The 15,463-nt window shown below is 35.2% G+C and overlaps 1 pseudogene; it reads left to right on the top strand.

Moving 5' to 3' along the window:
- Positions 1-9,093: 9,093 nt before the first annotated feature.
- LOC114051951 lies at positions 9,094-9,744 on the top strand (annotated as a pseudogene).
- Positions 9,745-15,463: the final 5,719 nt, after the last annotated feature.

Here is a 15,463-nt window from a genome sequence, read left to right as displayed (position 1 = left end):
CATTCTCTCATTAGCTCATTTTGCTGCCACCTGGAGTTTCATCTGAGAAATCTCAGAATATAGGGTCTTGATTATGTATTCATAGATGTGGATAAATGAGTCCCCTAGTTCTAATGCAAATACTCAAGGTAACAAATACTTATCAGGTATGAGACAGGCGTTACTTCACCTCACATAAAATACCAAAAATACACAATGGACTCACAGTAGTTTCCTAATAATTGACATTATTTTTCCATTCCAGTGAGTCCCATCTTTCCTGCAGGGCTCTCCCCATATAGTCTCCTAGTGCAACTCTGTGGTTTCTATTCAAGGAAAGGAAACAAACTTGAGGTTGCTAGAGAAGCAACCTCCTTGCCTCTGCAAATACATTGTCTAAATAACTCATCAAATAGAGTAGAATCAAGATGGTGGAATAGACTGAAGCAATACAGTGAGTTTATGGCAAATGTGCTAAAGGCCTTTCTCTGGAGAATATTTGTTTAAATATCTTGGAAGTACAAGACTTTGATTGATAATAGGAACAATATTCCCTAGGGCCCTAATACATAGACTGGTCTAGTTTTCCCTAAGGTCCTACTCCATGCAGGCTAGTCTAGTTTTTCTTTTAAAGAGACTTCTGGGTCACATGGCCAATGTAATGGATGACTAGACATTTTCTCTGATCCTCCCAAACTCGCAAAACTCTCCAAAAATAATAGAAATAGGTACAAGAAGTAAAGTAATTGCAGCTGTTTCGACAGGCAAAAACACCAAGAAGTCTAATGAGACAACAACCTAATGAATTCACATAGCTATGCCCAATGTGACTCTATAGAAAAATTGAAGCCTTCTCGGTCCAGAACAGCAGTGTACCACAGTGCTATAATACTCAGAGAGCTAAAGAAATAGAAAACTCAGGGAGATGCCAATGTATATATGAGACTCCACTGTGTCTGAATAAAGGGGGACTGGCACCCAGTCAGGGGCAGTCATGTTTCCCCAGAAATCACTTAGGGCAGGGAATGATGCTGGTGAAAAATGAATCCTACAACAAAGGAGGCAGTTGAGACAGCTTTGAGGTCCAGCCCTGGGATATCCATGATCAAAGGTAAAGAAGTGAGAAAGTGAAAGATAGGGGAATATAAGGAAAAAGAAATAAAAAATTTAAAGATCTCAGGAGGAAGAAAATTCAGTTATGAACCTTAAACACTAACATATAAAGCAAAAGGGAAGATATTAAAAACAGGAGGGGAGATGGCCTCTAGATCAAATGAAAATGTGCACACATCTCTGAATAAAGACTGCAAAACCAAGGAAAATTAATCAACACACAACGAGAAAATATTTTGTGTATTCTCAAGAAGTCATGGAATCATAGCAGGATGTTCCCAAATGGTTGGGAAGAAATAAGAATCATGAAAGTAGAATTTCTGACCTACACAGCAAAAATAATTTGCAGAATAGAAAAACTTGATTCTATAGTGGCAAATCTCTCCAAAGAAATAAAGGCGAGAACAACTTATTGGAAATACATATGTATGGAAATGAAGAACAATCTGGAAGAAGAGAATCAAAAAAACAATAATGTTAAAAGAGCACATGATGTCTACACACGTGCAACATGAAAATCTGAGACATGATGTGTAGATAAGGATCATAGGTCTCCCAAGAGGACAGGACAAGTCCAAAAAAATCGGAACATCATAATGCAAGAAATAATATAAGAAAATTGCCCAGAACTTCTGAATGCAGAAAACAAAGTGCCCATCAAAAGAATCCATTGTATGCCTTAAAAAAAAACACCTACATAGCATATTGCTAGATACAAAGTAATTAAATCCAACAATTCTAATGATAAAAACCAAATTCTTTAAGTGACTAAAGGAAAGACATTAAAATATGAAGGAAAGGAAATTCTAATAAAAGAAGTCTATTCTGTAACCACCAGAAATCACAGAAAGGAAAAGAATGGTGTGTTTCAAAGACCAAAGGAGCTCACCATGCAAACCATGGTGTCATACCCCACAAATCTGACCCTAATCATTAATGAAAGAGATGAACATTTAATAAATTTGAAAGTATTTCTATCTAAAAAAAAAAGAAAAATGTGATAATTTGCTCTGCATGCACTCCAGGTAACAGAAATACAAGAAAGGCAAAACAAACAGAATGGGCAGCTAGGTGGCTCAGTGGATAAAGTGCCTGGCCTGGAGTCAGGAGGACTCATCTTCCTAAGTTCAAATCTGACCTCAGACACTTCTTAGCTATGTGACCCTGGGCAAGTCACTTAATCCTGTTTACTTCAGTTTCTTCATCTGTAAAATGAGCTGGTGAAGAAAATGGCAAACCACTCTAGTATCTTTGCTAAGCAAACACCAAATGGGGTCATGAAGAGTCAGACAGCACTGAACAAAAACAAGACCAAAACCAAAGAGAGCTGTCAAGGAAAGTACAAGTAATGAAATAAATGACACTGGAGAAAAAGGAAAAGGGATTCCTATAAGGTTGAAAAACAAAATAAAACAAAACAAAATAGCAACAACAAAATAACAATGGGGGATAATTAAGAGATTTCTTTCTAAAAGTAAAAAAGACACAAGGGTGAAGAAATCAGAATTAAAATAGAAATGATGGTGAAGGATCAGTCCTGAAAAACCATGGACTAAACCTCACAATACCCCATCTATAAATAAATCAATATTTGTTTGTGAGACTAAACTTAAGAAAGTGGGAAAGCATAAAAGGTCAAAGGGGAGGATGAAGATAGAGGGGAACATGTGAGGTACTCTAGGAAAGTCAATGATAAATAATGAATGGGAGATAACTTCTATAGTCTCTCAGGAAGAAAAGAAACTTTGGGAAAATGGGAGAGTTATAAAAGTGAGGGATAGAAACAGGAAGAAAGAAAAAGGGAAATCTGAATTCAATAACAGGTCCCAGTGAAGGACACTCCCATGGGAAGAGAGATATTCTGTAACAGGAGATGGGGACCTTACAGTGTGTATAATCTATAGGGTTTTTTTCTCAGAAAGATCACTACTTCTGAGTGAATCTTGTGCTTCCATAGACAACACCCTGCCTTAAGTTAAGGGGAATCAGAATTCCTAGGAGAATCTGATGTCCAAGAGGATGGAAGAGCATGGACCCAGAAAGATTTCATGGCAAATTGGGAAGAAAAATGACCATGAGGTAAAAAGGGTAAAAATAAAATGGATGATCAGGGACACAGGAAAATTTCCACACTGGGACAATACTTCTCTGGTCTCTATCTCCTTCAAGAATTAATACTTCTAAGGGTGAGGCATAGCAGTAATAAGGGAGAATGCAGTCAGAGCTGCAAGGCAATAATAGGAATTGTTTAGAAGAGGGAATTCAAAATAGGTAGTTAGAAACCTTAATTCACATGGAACAAAGAGACTAACAAAGGAATAAATAAATGTAAGAACCATGAATCATAGACTAAAAGTTTAGTCTAGACAGAAATAGAAGAATAGTATGGGAGGGAACTAGGGCAGCTCTCTTTGTGGTGGCAAAGAACTGGAAATTGCAGGGATGCACATCAATTGGGGAATGCTGAATAAGTTGTGGTATATGATTGTGATAGAATACTACTGTGTTATAAGAAGTGATGAGCTCATCTAAAGTCATATGACAAAAATGCTCTAAATCACTACCAATGGGCAAATCTAACAGAAACAGAAACAAAAGGAAATATGTGAACAAATAGCTAGAGAAACTTGAGCTAAAAGACTTATGGTATCTTCTAAATGAGACCGTTAAAGATTATATGTATTTCTTAGAAATTATTTGGAACTTTTACAAGAATTCATCATGCACTAGAGCACAGATATATCACAAATAAATGTTAAAGGGCAGAAATAGTAAATTTATCCTTTACAAACCATAATGAAAAAAAAATCAGTTTGGAGACCACAAACAAAAATAACAGAATCAAGCAATGTCTTAACAATGAAATTCTAAATAATAAGTAGATCAAAGAGCAAATCATAGAAACAATTAATAATTATGTGAAAAATGATGATAAAACAACATTTTGGGGATTCAACCAAAGCAGGACTCAGGGGATTACTTATTCCCTACTAGTAAATATTAATAAAATAGAAAAAGAGGACTAATGAAATGAGTGTGCATTTAAAAATTTTGGAAACCAACAAGTAAAAAAACTGAGAAGCAGAGATATTAAAAATTAAAAGAGAAATAGATAAATTGGAAATCAAAGAAACTATAGAAATCATGAACAAAACTAGAAGTAGTTTTCAAAAAAACCCTAATGAAATTGACACCCTTTAGTCAACTTAATTAAAATGAAGAGAGCAGAAAATCAAATCAGCAAAACAAAAAATGAGCAAGGAGAACTCACAATAAATCAGAAGAAGTTAAAAGAATGGTCAAAACCTACAAAACAGATATATACTCACAGACTTGAGAACAGAAAAGAAATAGATGAATACTTTTAGAAATATAAATACATAAAATAACAGAATACCAAGTCAAAACCATAAATAACCCAATCTTAGAAAAGGAAAGAGAACTATCTATAAAGGAACTACCAAAAGGGATGGGAATGGGAGGGAGAACCTCCTGTTTCTGATGAATTTACGGAGAATCTTTTCAAACTTTTAAAGAGCAAATAGTACCAATACTACATACGTCGAAAAAAACTTTAAAGCATTATTCCTGACTGTTCATATGAGGCAAATATAGTCCTAATAATTAAACCAGGGAAAGACAAAACAAAGGAAAAATATAGACAACATTTAATATATATATATATATATATATGTTTAAAATCTTACATAAAAATCCTGTCAAAGAGAAACAGAAATTCACCCAAGAAATCAATCATTACAACCAAATTAGAAATATACCAATGATGAAAAGATGGGTCAACAGTAGGAAAATAATCATCATAATGAATTATATTGAAAACAAATATACAAATATACTTGATAAACTCAATAGAAGAAAAAAAGCCTTTGATAAAGTACAATACTCATTTTGCTTAAAAAACAAAACAAAACAAAACAAACATATACACATACACAAAAACCCCAAGTACAGAAAGAGATTTTTTAAAAATACTTTTAAAAATGTCATAAGAAGTATATATCTTAAGCCAAAAGCAAGAATCATGTGATGAGTCCTATGACTTCTTGAGGAAACTTTCCTGATCCTGATGCAGCTTCCTTCCCTCATAAAACTTAATTGGCCCAAGCTTCCCTGATTCAGCTTACTGGTCTGGAAACTTAAATGTCCCAGCTGTGTGTAGTAATCAACTCTGAGACTTGGCCCAAGAGCATGTGAGTCACCATACCTGATGATTGACTAACTAGATGCTTTTCCAGATGGAGTCTAGGGTCAGTGGGATGGGGTGTGTGATCATACAGGCTAAGTGCCATTGTATCTTTGCTGCACAAGGTTTGCTGTGTTAGAGAAAAGAAAACCTCCTCTTTTGTTGAATATTCAGTGATTTTCCAGTACTTTATTTGTCCCAATATCAAGTTTGAACTGAAGGTGCTAGTGTTAGAGCAGTGACTACAACACATCACATATAATGAGGATACACTAGAAGCTTTCCAAATAAATATAGGAGTAAAGCAAGGAAGCCCACTCTCCCCATTATTATTTGATACAGTTCTAGAAATGTTAGCAATAGCAATAAGACAAAAGATAGAAGTTAAAAGCATGAAAAGGCAAAGATGAGATGGAACTAGGTCTGTTTGCTGACAACATGACTTAGAAAATCCCAGGGAATCAGCAAAGGTACTAATTGAGAGAATTAATAGCTTTAGCAAAGTTGCAGGTTACAAAATAAAGTCACAAATATCAACAATATTTCTGTATAATAAAAACAAAATCCAAGAGGCAATATTAGAAAGAAAAATCCCATTCCAAATAACTACAAAATGCATAAAATATTTTGGTATCAACCTGCCATTTACAAATAGATAAGTGGACAAAGGATATAAATATACAGTTCTTGAAAGAAGAATCACAAACTATTAGCAGCCATATGAAAGAATGCTCCAATCATAAATAATAAGAGAACTGCAAATCAGAAACAACCCTGAGGTTTCATCTCATACTCTGGAAAATGGGAAAGATGACAAAAGGAGGAAAGAGTTAACGTTAGAGGGATTATGGGAAAATAAACACACTAGGGCATTGTTGGTGGGCTGTGAATCAGTACAATCACTCTAGATAGCAATTTTGAATTATTCAAATGAAGTATCTAAAACGATTAGTACTCAGAAACCCAGAGACTTAGAGCTACAAGGAGCTCATTGGTAAGAAAAATGTTCCTATATTCACCAAGATATTTATAGTAGCACTCTTTGTAGTAGCAAAGAATTTGAAACAAAGTAGATACTCAATGATTGGGGAATGGCTAAACAAATTGTGGTACATTAATGTAATGGAATATTATTATTCTACAAAGATGACTATAGAGACACAGAAAAACATGCATGATCTAATGCAAAGTGAAGTAAGCGGAGCCAAGAAAACAATATACATACTAAATACAATAATGGAAATAGGAAAGAACAACGATTTCAAAAAATCAAAAGTGAATGTTTCAAAATTGCAAAGAAGAATGACTCCAAGAGAAATATAAGAAGACACCTCTACCTTAATCCTTTGAAGATGTGGGAGGTCTATGTCTATGGAATGTTGAATATATTTGGAGACTTTCTGATATATTGATCAGGTTGCAACAGCACAGTAAAGTAGATAACTTTGATTACATGAAACTAATTAAGGTAATCCCACTTCTTTTTTTCCTCAAGTTGTGAATGAACTTTTAATTGCAATATCTTATGGTTCTTAAAATATACATACATAAATATATATGTGTAGATATTTATATATGTATGTATGTATATTTTCAATTACATGTAAAAAAAATTTTTAACATTTGTTTTTTAAATTTTTGATTTCTAAATTGTGTCCCTCCATCCCTCCCTTCACTATTTTTTCCTTGAGAAGGCAAGCAATTTGATATAGGTTATACATATGCAGTCATGCAAAACATAGTTCCATGTTGTGAAAGAAAACATGGAACAAAAATCAAGAAAACTAAGCAAAATGAAGATTAAAAAAAAACAAAACTAAGATTCAATCTGCATTCAGATGCCACCAGTTCTTTCTCTGGAGATGGATAGCATTTTTCATCATAAGTCATTTACAGTTGATTTTTGTACAATAATGTAACTGTGTACAGTGTTCTTCTGTTTTGGTTCATTTCACTGGACATCAATTTATCTGTCCTCCTTTCTTTCATGCCCTGCTCTTATCCCCTTCCCCTCCTACTTCCCCATAGGGTCACAGAGATTTCTATACTCAACTAAGCATGTTTTAGCCATTTTCAATGAGAGTAAGGTTCAAGCATTGCTACCCCCCCACACACACATCTTCCCCTCTACTGTAAAAATTCTTTTGTGCCTCTTTCATGTGAAATAATTTACTCCATTCCACCTCACCTTTCTCCCCCTTCTCTCAGTGCATCCTTCTTTCTTATCTTAATTTTATTTTTCGGATATCACCCTATCATCATCACACCCATGCCCTGTAACTCCATATATTCCTTCTAACTGCCCTAATAATGATAATCAACTGTTTAGGAGTTACAAGTATCATCTTCCCATGTAGCAATGTAAACAGCTTAACTTTATTGAATCTCTTGTGATTTCCCTTTCCTGTTTACTTCTTTATGCTTCTCTTGAGTCTTGTATTTGAAAGTCAAACTTTCTATTCAGCTCTGGTTTTTTATCAGGAAACTTGCTTGAAAGTCCTCTACCTCATTGAATATCAATTTTTCGCTTAAAGGATTATACTCAGTTTTTCTGTGTAGGGGATTATTGGTTGTAATCCTAGCTCCTTTGCTCTCTGGAATATCATATTCCAAGCCCTCCAATCCTTTAATGTAGAAGCTGGTAAATCTTTTGTTATCCTGACTATGGATCCATGATATTTGAATTGCTTCTTTCTGACTACTTGCAGTATTTTCTCATTGACCTAGGAGGCACCAACCAAATGGAACTAGTCTCTAACTTGTGGGAGGCTGGAACTGAACAAAGCAGGCTAAAGACAGAAGAGCTGCAAATCAAACAGAAGTTTAATTTCAAAGTGAGGGAAATGGTTTGCAAATAAGGACACATGTGCTGCATCCCTGTCCTTAGTCGGGGGAGGGAGATCTTGAGGCAATGTGGGGGGATCTCAATACTTATACCTATGGCTATGTAGTGAGCTGTAGCCCTTACAATGAGGGGTAGCAGCAGCAATGTGACAAATTTGATTCATAGCAGGGCTTGATGACCAGAAACAATTCTGGGATTTTGCTGTGACTGAGATCATCCAGAGAGTAAGCACAAAGGATTGTTGTTATGCCAAGCTCAGATCACAACTCATTTGCCAGGACTTAGCTCTGGAAAACAGGATGTCTTTTAACATCTTGACAGAGGTCTTAATTTGGCTATAATATTCCTGGGAGTTTTTGCACTTCCTTTTCCATTTGTCTAATTCTACTTTTTAAGGAGTTCTTCCCTTCAGTGGATTTTTATGCCTCTTTACCATTTGGCTTATTTTCTTTTCAAAGGTTTTTTTTTTTCCTTAGTAGTTTTTTTGTGCCTCCTTTACCAAGCTATTGACTCTTTTATTTTCATCATTTTCTTGCACCACTTTCATTTCTTTCCCCAACTTTTCCTCTACCTTTCTTATTTGATTTTTAAAATACTTTTTGAGGAGTCTCAACTAAGACAGGCCTCTTCAGACTCTTTCAAGAACAGCACAAACTGCAGTTTGATGGAGACTCACCAGAATGCCACCTCCTCAGGATTGAGGGAGAGAAGGAAACTTGTGACAAGCACTGGGATGAGACATAAGACCTTTAGGAGTCAGGGGCTGGAAAAGGTACAAGCTGCAGTTAAGTAGTGTCCAACAGTGACCTGTGGGAAAAGGCACAGACAAGGCACAGCATCTAGCAAGGTCCAACAGCATCCTGTACAGACTTCTTTAAGAGCAAGATCAGCAGGAGCACCTCAGAAACAAACAGAGCAGCGTGATGTTGGAGAAGTACTTGGATCTTTCAAAATGGGTGAACTTCAGCAAGTGAGTGCACTCCCTCCACCACTGATGCAATACATCAAGGAATATACAGATGAAAACATCCAGATGTTTGGCAATCAGTTCTAGTGTGATGACCTTATCATCCACCCTTTGGAAAGTCAGGGCATTGAACAATTTCACCCTATGCAGCTTGATCATAAGAAAGAACTAAGAAAACTCAATATGTCTATCCTTATTAACTTTTTAGATCTTCTAGATATCTTGATTAGGAGTCCTGGAAGCATAAAACGAGAGGAAAAGCTAGAAGACCTAAAGCTACTTTTTGTCCACATGCATCATCTTATAAGTGAATACTGACCCCACCAAGCAAGGGAGACTCTCAGAGTCATGATGGAGGTACAGAAAAGGCAGCACATTGAAACAGTTGAAAGATTTCAGAAGCACTTGGAATGAGTTATTGAAATTATCCATAATTGCCTGACTTCTTTGCCAGATGATTTGTCTCATACAGAAGGAGGAATGAGGTTAAAAACTGAGCCAATGGATACTGATGACAGCAAAAATTGTATTGGACAAAATGAACAGCGAGAATATTCTAGTCACAGAAGAGACCAGATTATAAAGAAAGACACTGCTTTGTGTATCTTAATTGATGAAATGAATGAAAGGCCATGAAGTCTTTTAAAAATTTGTTGTACAAACTTTTGGGGGGTGGGGTTATATAGCCAAAAATTATATGGCATTGTCTTGCTTGACATTCTTGAAACTTATATAGAGATATAAGTTTGCCTGATCATGAAAAAAATAAAATAAAATACTTTTTGAGCTTTTCCAGGAATTCTATTTCTGCCTAAGATCAACTCATATTTTTCTTTAAGGCTTTGGATGTAGCTGTTTTGACATTGTTGTCTTCTTCTGAGTTTATGTTTTGATCTTCCCTGTCACCATAATAACTTTTTAAAAAATATATTTTGTTTTTAATTTATGGGAGAAAACAAGCATTTCCATAACATAATAGAAGCAAAAAAGATGATTGCTCATGAAACTGCAGGTCTATTATGTACAAGTTGCTATTCTTTTTAAATATATAATAAAGTTATCATGTAAATTTCTTTTTTTCTTCCCTCCCCCCCAAAAGTGGCTACCATTAGACAAATATTATACCTACAGACATACATACAGATATACGCATGTGTATATTATATATACCTTATTATATATATATAATATACACATAATCATTCTATACATACTTCTTTTTTATCTATCTTTTCTCTGGTTCAGATAGCATCTTCCTTCATATGTCCTTTGTCATTAATTTGGGTATTTACAGTAGTCAAAATGACTTATTTGTTCAAAGTTGTTCTTAAAACAGTATTGTTGTTACCATATGCAACATTCTCTTGGTTCTGCTCATTTTGCTCTTCATTATTTTGTGCAAGTCTAATAATATTTTTCTGACATCAACCTGTCATCATTTCACATAGCACGGTAGTATTCCATCACAATCATATATCACAACTTATTCAGTCATTCCGTAATTGATGGGTGTTCCTGCAATTTCCAGTTCATTGCCACTACAAAGAGAGCTTCCATAAATATTTTATAACATACAGATTCTTTTCCTTTTTCCTTAATCAACTTTGGACGTAGATCTAATAGTGGTATTGCTCACTCAAAGAGTACATAATTCCAGGTTGCTTTCTGAAAAGGTTGGATCAGTTCACAATTCCATCAACAATGAATTAGTGTCCCAATTTTTCTACATCCCCTCCAACATTTATTGCTTTCCCTTTCAATCATTTTAGCCAATCTGGTAGATGTAAAATGATATCTCAATGTTATTTTATTTACATTTTCCAAATCAATAATGATTTAGAGCATTTTTTCATGTGACTATAGTTTTGATTTCTTTATCTAAAAAACAGCCTGTTTATATCCTTTCACCATTTATCAATTGGGGAATTCTTATAGATTTTACAAAATTCTTTATATATTTGAGATATGAGACCTTTATCTGAGAAACTATCTGTAAAAATTTTCTCCAAATCATCTGCTTTCTTTCTGATCTTGGCTATATTTGTTTTATTTGTACAAAATCTTTTTAATTTAATGTAATTAAAATTATCCATTTTACATCTCACTTTGCTCTCTATCTCTTTTTTTATTCATATCAGGTACTTTTTTGTTGTTGTTTGGTCATTTTTTTCCAGTCTATTTCTTGACTTTTAACTTTGTGTTACAGTTGGGTTTTGTTCCTGGGGTGGAGCACTGTCTCTAATTTTGAGTTTTTGTGCTACTGTTTTTCAGAGTTAGTTCTGGGAGTCCATAAGTTTTTTATTCTTCCAAGGTGGTATGATCTAAGGAGAGGTGCTCTCCTGGCCTATGATCTGGTCTGTGAGTGATTACAAGTATTCTTTTCCACCCTGGAACTGTGACTTGTGTCCCTGCTCCTTCTGGTGTTTCCCCTCACCCTGGGACTATGACATGGAACTATGTATGGGCAATAACAACAGAGTCCTGCTCTGATTGCCAGCAAAATGTCCCCTGTAATCTCCTTCTGACCAGTTTTTCAAGTCTATGACTGTGTGGGCTGAGGGCTTCAGAAGCCACCATCATGGAGGTTGGACTGCATTCTACTCTCACCAGAGAGAGAGAGAGAGAACTTTCTTGCTGACCTTCTAAGTTATCTTGGGCTAGAAAATTATTTCAATCTCATTTTGCTGGTTCTTCCACTCCATTATTTTAAAGTTGTTTGGAGGAGACTTTGGGAGAGCTTAGACAAGTCTCTGCCTTTACTCTGCCATCTTGGCTCTGTCTCTCTCCATCTTCTTTAGTGTCGTCTCATTAATAAAATATCAGTTTCTGATGTTTAAACATTTGATATTTCTAAGGACCTTGACAATGATCATTTTTTCCTTCCTTCTTTCCTTCCTCCCTTCCTCCTTCCCTCCCTCCTTTTCTCCCTTCCTTCTTCTCACCCTCTCTCCCTCCCTCCTTTTTTTCCTTCTTTCTTTCTTTCTTTCATTCTACTTCTGTTTGTTCCTTTTTTTTAGGTCAACTGCTTTTGATAGTAGATTCCTCATTTTTTTTTCAGTTTCTTGACTTTGTTCTACTATTTTTTATTATAATCTAGTCTCTTTGAATAACTGAATTCTGTTTTCTCTTTTCTCTTTTTCACAGAATCTACTACTTTTCCACCTTCTAAGTAATTTATTCTCTCTCCAGTTTTTTTCTTAAAAGCTCTAATTTCATTTTTTTTTATCTTTTGGTTAATTCCTTTCACCTACTTTTGAAGTCCTTGTGGCCAAACCATTGTTTTTTCTGAGGCTCAACATATTTATTGTTGAGGTACTTTATTCTTCTGAGTTTACTTCTTGCATTTTTTTAAAATGCATACTATTTATTTTATTGGGAATTTTTTCTCAGGTCTATTCTTAAATATCAATTCCTGGACTGGGACTTATTTTTTTCAAGACCAGGTTCTACCCTTTCCTATACACTCTTAAATAGAGTAGATAGGCCCAGGTCTGGTCTCTGCTTCAGTCTGGATGCTCCTTCTGTTACTCTGCTACAGTCACGGAAAGATGGCTCTGTCCTGGCCCCCCTCCTTGACTTCTTCCACTTTCTTGAACTAGGACAAGGAACTGAATCTGAACGATGATCAGGTGTCACATTTTGCCTCAATGCTTGGGTCCTGGTGACTCAGTTCTGTATTCTTCTCCTTGTGTGGTCACCTATTAATATCTGGTTTTGTATCCTGGTACAGACCTAATAAGCTTTGAGAGGTTTCTGGAGATCACACTACCTTCAGGCTTCCAAAGGAATCTATAGGGCATATAATCTTGGTGTTTCTACCCTAACTCTTTCTCTACTAGATGTTGCTTTAATCCTGATGCAGTTCCAACAGGCCAGGATGAAAATTCTGGTAGCTTCAGGTCCTGTTTATCAGAATTTGTGCTGGCTTCAGGATCCTAAGAAGGTTCTCACCAACACAATACCTACAGATTACCAGCTGTTTTCTTGAGTTGTCCTGATCCAAATGAAGGAACTTGCTGATGTTTTGATGTACTCTATTAAAAGAGATTTAAAACAAAGATTTTCTTTGTTTTATCTCATGTTTTTTTATCTTTGCTGATGGGTTTGTCAAGAGAGCTACAATTGATTGGAATCTTTCATATCACCATCTTTGGACAGAAAATTTTCATTGCTTTTTAATATTTTCTTCCCTGCTTATGGTCATTTCATGTGACATTTCTGTTGTTCATAATTGTTGGCCTCCATGATTAAAGGCTTAATGTAGTATACCAGAAATCATTGAATTGAACAATGGTTGCAAAGCATATACCCAAAAAGGGGTCATTGATTTAAAAAAAGGCCCCATGTGCAAAAAAGGATTTTTAACAGCACTTTTATGATAGTAAAGAGTTGGAAACCCAATTGATGTCCATTCACTGGGAAATGGCTAAACAGATTGTATAAAATAACAACAATAATAGCTACCAGTTATATAGCACTCTAAAGTATACAAAGCACTTTCTAAATATTATCTCTTTTTATCTTTACAACAACCCTGGGAAATAGAAGTGCTATTATTATTCCATTTTACAGATAAGGAAACTGAGGCAAGCAGTAGTTGAGTGACTTGCCCAGAGTCACACAGCTAGTTAATGTCTGAAGTCTGATTTGAGCTCAGGTCTTCCTAACTCTAGGTCCAGTATACTATCCACTGTACCACCTTGCTGTTTAATTCTATTATATGAATGTAATAGAATGTTACTGCGAGATAAGAAATGATAAATATGATGAACATAGAAGAACATAGATTATATGAGCTAATATATAAAAATGAATGTTGCAAAACTGCAAAAACAAACTTGGCTTCAGCAAGAGTTATGAAAACATTTCTACCTCAAAGTCTTTGAAGAGTAGGGATCCACAGCTGTGAAACATTGCACAATTGTCATAATTTTTCAATGTATGGAACTATTTTGTTGATTTTTTTCTTCTTTTTCTTTTTCAAAATTCAGTATAGTATGGGATTATTCTTGGGGAGGGAGATAAATAGGGGGAAATTTAGGCAATATAGAATTAAAACATCTCAGTAAAATTTTATTTTAAAAAATAATCTATGAAGTGGTATTTAAGAAAGATCCCTGGACAGATAGAGAAACTGGAATTCTATCCCTAAGTGGCTGTGTGACCTTGTGTAAGTCACTAAAACTCTCTATGTACCAGTTTCTTCAACTGTAAAATGAGGAGTTCAGACCAGATGATCTCTAAATTTTATCAAAGCAGTCAATTTCTGTAATTTACTTCGCTGCTTATGGTCTTCATCAGTGACATCTCTGCAAATGTCAGATGTTCTCAGGTGAGGCTAACAAAACATTTCTTCACATTCACAGGGAAAAGCAAAAGAAATGCTAATGCTATTACCATCAATGAAAAACTATGAGTTCCCTATCCTATGCTCTTTTCTTCATAGAAGACTGCATCTTCTACATTTTGAAATACCTACTTTGATTGAAATTTTGGTTCTATTAAGAAGTTACTCACAGCCAAATGGTTGAATTCCCAGTATCTTAGTTGGCACTTGTGGTACCAATGAAGCCAATAAAACATACGTATGTTAGTTTTACAGTACTTACTAATTAGCATGCCAGATATCCTAGCTGATTGTTATGTAGCTTGTATAATTTTCTGTCTTTCTGCCAAAAAAAAAAAGTTTGGCAGAGAAAATGAGTAAACAATGACTAAAAGTTACCTCCAGTGACCAGGAGAGGGCACCTAAAACAAGTGAATGAAGTAACTCCATGGTTGTGTTATAGGTGCTGAGAGGCTTTTCTCCTCTGACAGCAATAACTCCAATTTAGTCTGCCAATTTATTCTGTCATGCCCATAGCACACTATAGTTTAGACTCAACAGAGATAGTATAATTAGCATTTTACTATGTGTAATAGTCTTTTAAAATGTAAGTACTACTTGTTGATGATTTTTCTAGATGCTCGATGAACATAGCTACAATTTAAGTTTTTCTGGAGAGAAACTTCTTGTTAAGATGACCATGTGAATGGTTGCAGAGAAGCCTAGCTCTCTCACAAATATGCCAGCAAAAATCTAAAAAGGGCACAAGACCAAAGAATTATTAAGAAATTCAAAAAGGAACTAGTGCCTTCATCTGGCCCAGGAATGTCTCAAAAGACACTCTCTCTGGAGAGATAAACAGGCCCAGAGCAGAAACATAGCAGTTCAACGCTCCTGCATTTCCAGCCTTAGTGAGTGATTTGACACTCTGTTTTTAAATAAATAGAAAAATGAGAGAAAAATAGAGTGAGAAAGCAAGAGACAGAGAGAGAGAGAGAGAGGGAGAGAGAGAGAGAGAGAGAGAGAGAG

This window comes from Vombatus ursinus, unplaced genomic scaffold (genome assembly GCF_900497805.2).
Source record: "Vombatus ursinus unplaced genomic scaffold, bare-nosed wombat genome assembly UNPS02014807.1, whole genome shotgun sequence".
In the NCBI taxonomy this organism is placed as follows: domain Eukaryota; kingdom Metazoa; phylum Chordata; class Mammalia; order Diprotodontia; family Vombatidae; genus Vombatus; species Vombatus ursinus.
The sequence above is the reverse complement of the archived record's forward strand: the minus strand, read 5'-3'. Positions and strand labels throughout refer to the sequence as shown.